This window comes from Eptesicus fuscus, chromosome 4, assembly GCF_027574615.1.
Source record: "Eptesicus fuscus isolate TK198812 chromosome 4, DD_ASM_mEF_20220401, whole genome shotgun sequence".
Lineage (NCBI taxonomy): Eukaryota > Metazoa > Chordata > Mammalia > Chiroptera > Vespertilionidae > Eptesicus > Eptesicus fuscus.
This window is the reverse complement of record NC_072476.1, coordinates 109863949-109870946: the sequence shown is the minus strand read 5'-3', so window position 1 is coordinate 109870946 and position 6998 is coordinate 109863949.

Genomic DNA, 6998 nt, shown 5'->3' with positions numbered 1-6998 from the left:
TACATAAAGCAAATTATGAGAGTAAGTGATTTTTCTTCCTGCTTGGCTATAAAAGGTGCTTTTGTAAAGGCACATTGATACCATCCCTTCTCAATGCAGGCTGGGCATCCGCCCGGTGCGAGTGCTAACAGGCCTAAGCCTCCGACAAGGCCCCTCACAGAACCACATCGGTGGTATCGCTGGGGCGAGGGGGGCGGAGGGCAGCCACGCATTCCCAGTGAAACAACAGTCATCATCAGCTCCTTTTATAGAAATCTTTTGGGCGACTTTCACATGCGAGCGATGAGACTATTCACTCAATTGCTCAGGAAAATTGATCCCAAATGAAAGAATTGCATTTGCAATTCAAGAAATTGAATGGAAATGCCAATTAATCACATTTTCTATTTAAGAATCAGTTAGATAGACTTCAAGGTCAAGATGGCAGATGCGTGTACAATTTTGTTAACCAGTGTCACCCCAATAAATTCAATAAAAAAGAAACAAAACCACAGTAATTTTGGAAATAAAATATCACATTGCTAAATAACACATATTGCTAAATAACAATGAAGATTTAATAATGTTTAAAACTGCCAAAACCGGTTTGGCTCAGTGGATAGAGCATCGGCCTGCGGACTGAAAGGTCCCAGGTTCGATTCCGGTCAAGGGCATGTACCTTGGTTGCGGGCACATCCCCAGTAGGGGGTGTGCAGGAGGCAGCTGATCGATGATTCTCTCTCATCGATGTTTCTAACTCTCTATCCCTCTCTCTTCCTCTCTGTAAAAATCAATAAAATATATTTTTTAAAAAAATGTTTAAAACTAATAAACCAAAAAGGCACATTATGTCCCAACTGGTGGTCCTAAATCAATATTTGGATGTAAATGTATAATTTCATATCCATTAATTAAAAGAAAAGGCAAATTGAGAATAAATGAATTTGGCAACTATCTCAAAAAGTTACAAATGTAGCAAGAGATTGTAGAGGAAGAACTACTAAAGGTAAAAGTAGAAATTAATAAAATAGAAAAACCACAAAAGTAACTAAAACAATTATAACCCAAAATCAGAAATAATGATCAACAGAACTAAAAGATAATTCATTGAAAAGAAAAATAAATTAGATATTCCTATAAGCGTAGTAAATAAAACCTGGAGAATGAAGTAAAAAATAGTACAGTATTAGGAATGAAAACAAAGAACCTACATTAGAAACTTTTTAATTTGTAAGAGAACATAATGCACAAATATTTATCAGCAAATTTGCAAGGACAAATGAAATTATAATGTTCTCAAGAGATTCAAGTATGCAAATCAAACCAAGGCTAAAGGAAAAGATAAACAAACAAAATATATAGAAAACCTATCCATTTTCCTCAGAAGCAGACCCCAATACAAGTATTTGGGTGTGAGCAGTTTATTTTTTTATTATTTTTTTTATTGATTTCAGAGAGAGAGAAACACCAATGATAAGAGAGAATCATCAATTAGCTGCCTCCTGCATGCCCCATTGGGGATCGAGCACGCGCGGTGCCAGCGAGTGGTGGGCAGGGCCCCACAGCCTGGGCCGGGCACCCCTCCTGGCTCTTTGGAAACATTTCAGCAGGACCGAGGGAGCCAGGGCGGGGGACCCTCCCCGCAAGGCGGCCTCTGTCTCCCCGAGGCCTGGCGGCCCGACATGAACACTCGGGTCTCCTCTGTGAGTGAGGCTCGGCTGCAGGGACCGTGCTTGCTTTGGGGTCCCCGGATAGACTCTCTGAGGATGTGAAGTATGAGAGGGAGCAGGCACCGGGAGGGCGTGCAGCTAGAGAGGCCCACGGACACGACACGGCCACAGGGGCCAGGAGGGCGTGCAGTTAGAGAGGCCCACGGACAGGACACGGCCACAGGGGCCAGGAGGGCGTGCAGTTAGAGAGGCCCACGGACAGGACACGGCCACAGGGGCCAGGAGGAGGCCAGGGCGTGTTCTGGATTGTGAGTGAGCCGGGCCGACGAGCAAAAGGCTGAATCCGCAGGGGACTGGCCTGGGGAGAAATGCCAGTGGCAGGTGACTTGGAAAGATCTGGACTCCGGCCTTCCCGAAGTCACCCGCCAGCCCTTTTAGGTAAGACAAGAACAAGGAAAAGGGTGTTTGGGAAAGTTTCATCTGGGAGGAAGGTCAGAGGTGGAGCGCAGGGCCGAGAGCCGCAGTGGGTGGGCAGGAATGCAAACCCACAAAGTGACAGCCTCTGTGTGGACGGGCTGCGGTGGGGACGGGAAGAGAGGGACTCATCTGAGAAGTGAATCACAAGGTATTTTAGAATGCCGCCCACTCCCCCACCATCCGACAGAGCAGAGGGGAAGTGTCTTAGCTGATGTCACAGGGCGAGTTAGTAGCTGAGACAGGAATAGATGTTGATCACCAGGCGCCAGGCAAGGGCTATTTTTAAATTCAGAGGCACCTTCTTCCATCGATAAGCAAATGACTGAACTGTGGTCATTACGTTTAGAATTTCCTTTCCCCTTCCAGGCTGGAGGCTGAAGACAGGAAGTCAGAAATAACTGCCAGTCTACTTGTCTTGTCACCAGAAACATTTTTAGAACTTGGTAACTGGTCAGACATGAGCTCTGAAGTCAAATGAGGCCCTGGCCGGTGTGGCCCAGTAGATAGAGCATTGGCCCGCGGACAAAGGGTCCCGGGTACGACTCCAGTCAAGGGCACATGCCCAGGTTGCCGGCTCCATCCCCAGTGGGAGGTGTGCAGGAGGCAACCCATCAATGATTCTCTCTCATCACTGATGTCTCTCTCTCCCTCTCCCTTCCTCTCTGAAATCAATAACAATAGAGTTTTTAAAAGAAAGAAATCAAATGAGGACTGAAAGACAAACGTCTCTCTTCAGGGCTTCCTGATGGAGGACACACACGGATTTTAACTGAGAAAACGAAATGGCTTTTGCAGAGGTGAGAGCAGGCGCCCTCAGTACACGTGGCCGGCATGAAGATGGAACACGTGCTGGGAGGGGCTGACTGCTCAGGTGTCCTGGGATCCCATGAGCGCTTCTGACGGTACTTGTTTCATCAGATTTCCCCTCTTCCCCGAAAGATCGCACATGAACTTCTAACTTTGGACAGTCTGATTCACCTCTGAAACCAGCTGCTACTTGCTAACATCTGGACCACTTCTGTGACTTTACAGACAGTTATTTTTAAAGGGAATTTCACAGGGTGAGATTTGAATGTCTGGAAACTGTATGTTTCAACGATATTGCCAAGTAAGTAATGTACAATCTTTTTTTTTTTTTTTTTTTTTGCCAAGCACAAATTATTCTTTGGGGAATGTTTAATAAGAATATCTTGAAATTATTTTTCAAGTGTGTCTGAACTTCTGCTCTATTAAATTCATTATGAAAAGTATTTTTTTCTTTGAATTATTGTACATCTCTTTTCTTCCTTCCTTCTTTTTTCTTTTCTTTCTCTCTTTTGCTTGTGCTTTTAAAATAAACTTAATTTTTTTAGAGCAGTTTTAAGTTTGCAATAAAATTGAGAGGGCGGTACAGAGGTTGCCCATGAACCACTTACTCTCACACACGCACACCCTCCCCCATTATCAGCACCACTCCCCAGTGCTATTTTCTTCTTTTTTTTTTACTAAGTACGGACCTACATGGCCACACCACCCAAAGTCCATACTTTATCTTAGGGTTCCCTCTGGATGCAGTACATTCTTTGGGCTGGACACTCTCCCAGCATTCTGCTTAATCCAGAAGACAGCTTATAAATTTGGTGTAATTTTCCCCACTTTAAAGATAAGAACACTGAGCCCTAACCGGTTTGGCTCAGTGGATAGAGCGTCAGCCTGTGGACTGAAGGGTCCCAGGTTCGATTCCGGTCAAGGGCATGTACCTTGGTTGCAGACACATCCCCAGTGGGGAGTGTACAGGAGGCAGGTGATCGATGTTTCTCTCTCATCGATGTTTCTAACTCTCTATCCCTCTCCCTTCCTCTCTATAAAAAATCAATAGAATATATTTTTTTTAAAAATAAAAATAAAAAATAAATAGCCGAAACCGGTTTGGCTCAGTGGATAGAGCATCGGCCTGTGGACTGAGGGTCCCAGGTTCAATTCCGGTCAAGGGCATGTACCTTGGTTGCGGGCACATCCCAGTAGAGGGTGTGCAGGAGGCAGCTGATTGATGTTTCTCTCCCATTGATGTTTCTAACTATCCCTCTCCCTTCCTCTCTGTAAAAAATCAATAAAATATATTTTAAAAAATAAATAAATAAATAAATAAAAAATAAATAAATAAAAGGCTACTAATACTAAACATTAAAAAAAAAAAGATAAAGACACTGAGATGCAGAGAGAGAGATGAAGTAATCTGCCCATATTTAAATAATTTCTGAGTGACAGAGCCCCATGTAGACCCAGGCCCTCCTCCACGACACGCTCATAATGAGGAGGGAGGGGAAAACTGATCCTGCAGTTTTGCATGCCAACGCTTGCCTTGGCGCTCACTACCCTTCCCAACACACTCCGACCGGGCTCGCTTTACTACTGGACTGTGTCCACTTCCTCACGGAGCCCCAAATGTAGCCCAAACAGACCATGGACAACCCTGTTTATTTGGAGAATCCTTCAAGGTTAGTTCCAGGGTTGTAAACTTCTGAAAAATGTCAACATTGATACGGAGTCCCCCAAAGCCACGGCGGTACTGTGGCTCCTTGGCATTCCCGTAGTTAACAGTCAACCCTAACCCTAACCCTAACCCTATCCCGAACCCGAACCCTAACCCTATCCCGAGCCCAAACCCTAAACCTATCCCTGACCCTAACCCTAACCTACTCCTAACCCTAACCCTAATCCTAACCCTATCCCTGATCCTGACACTGATTCTGACCCTGACCCTAACCCTAACCTAACCCAAACACTAACCCTAACCCTATTCATAACCCTAACCCTAACCATAACCATAACCCTATCCCTGATCCTGACCCTCTGACCCTGACCCTAACCCTAACATAACCCTAACCCTATCCCTGACCCTAACCCTAACCCTAACCCTAAGCCTGGAGAAGCGTGTGAAGCCTTCCACCCCAGGAATCTCCTGAGGAAGAGGCGAAGAGGAAGCAATCCCAGGGCGCCCCCATCTGGGAGTCGCTGGCAGCTGCCTGGAACTCCCAAGGGAACCACAGGGACTGCTCAGGGATTTCCTGATGAACGTCCTCTGAAGAGCCAGGTAGCCCCAACAAGCCGAGCTAATCGGCTAATCAATCCTCATTCTCTCAATTTCCTCTCGTCTCTCGCTTCTCTCCTCATTCTCGAAATCTCCTTAATCTCATCAACTTAACCCAATTGGCTGAGCTATCCATGTAGTCCAATCGGTGGACCTGACCGACCCAATCTGATCAGGTGGCGACGATGCAGGTGCTTCTCCAAACCAGGCCTGTGATGCAAGCAGTCGGGCAGCACTAAGAGGCCTCCCTAGGGGAGCAAAGGAACCCAATGGTTAGCGACGAGCAGACTAGAACCCCAGCCTCGAGTCCGCAGGCAGCCAGCCCAGAGGCTTCCTGAGTGTCCGACGCGCTCGGAACCTCTCGGTGGAGCGCGGGCAGGAACGGCCTGACGGTCTCTGGTCTGCAGTTTGAGGGTCTCTGGCGACTTTTTCTCTGCAACAGGCGCAAGGACCGTCCATAGCGACAACTTGCTGTGGACAACGGGGCTTAAAACCCGGCTGTCTAGCAAAACTGGGACGTTTTCCTTAGAAGGTCAACAGCTACCGGACAGACGTCCAGGTGACACACACTCCACTTGCTCTCGTCACCAACGGCAGGCAGGGTAACGGGAGGGTCAGCAGGAAAGAAGAAGAAAGAATCTGGGCCTGAACCACAACACAGGCCAAGATGCCTGTGCCTTTAAAGACACAAAACCACCACAACACACGACCTCTCGACGTAGAAATGACAAGTCACAGTTCTTTGGTATTACCCGGGGCTGAGCACTGAGGAACATTCCTACCCCCATCCTAAGAGTTTAAGGACGAGATATATATATATATACAGTGTGTGTGTGTGTGATGGGAGGTTGCAGGAGTGTGTGGAAGGCCCCAGTCACTAGGCCCTGTCCCTGCACGGCGAAGGGGACGGTCCTGGGGGCTCGGTCCCGCTGTCCTGCCAGGGCTGTCTTTCTAGACGCTCCAGAGCCCAGGGGGGCATGGCACAGCGGAGACTCTCCTCCTGCTGAGCGACGCGGACCACAGCCCCCGTGGGGGCCTGGAAAGCAGCTGCAGTCCAGGCCGCCCTGCCCGCCCACCCGCCCGTCCAGGACAGGAAGTGGCACAGGAAGGCACAGGGGCCCCGCCCCTCCGTCCTCCCCCCACCCCCCGCATGGGAAATGCCCCCTCTTCCCGCCCCTCCGTCCTCCCCGCCCTCACCTGGAAGCCAAGGAACAAGAAACTCAGGAGACACGGCCAGGCCCCAGGCCAGGAGCCGTCCTCCCGCGTGGGAAACCGCACAGGGGCCGCTCGTCGGCAGGTCCCAGCCGCTCCGGGAATTAATAAAGTAACAGACCGAACGCGCGGGGACGTGGCGGCAGCCGGGCCCAGGGTCCGGCTTTGTGACCTAAGGAGAGGGGACGTCCCCTGGTCCTGACGAAGGGAAGGGCTGCGGGTGGGAGAGGCCGGAGAAATGGACCTTCTCCCCCACACAGGGGCCAGGCCTCCGTCCAGCGCCTGCCCGGTACCCCCGGTACCCCCCCGGGAAGGAAGAGCGAGGCCTCTCCCTCACGGTGTCCCTGCACCCAGAGCCCTGCCAGCAGAAACACAGCCCTCCTCCCCACAGCCCCAAAGCAGAGGCCGGCATTTCACTTCAGCATTTAAAACTGCTCCTCAGCCGCTCCAACAGGCCTCCTCCCGATCTTACTTTCCGTCATAGTATTTTGTCACCACTTGAAATTTAAATATTTGGTTATTGATTTTCCACCACCTCCAACCAAACACACACACACACATACACACACGCAGAATGTGTGAAAGGAATT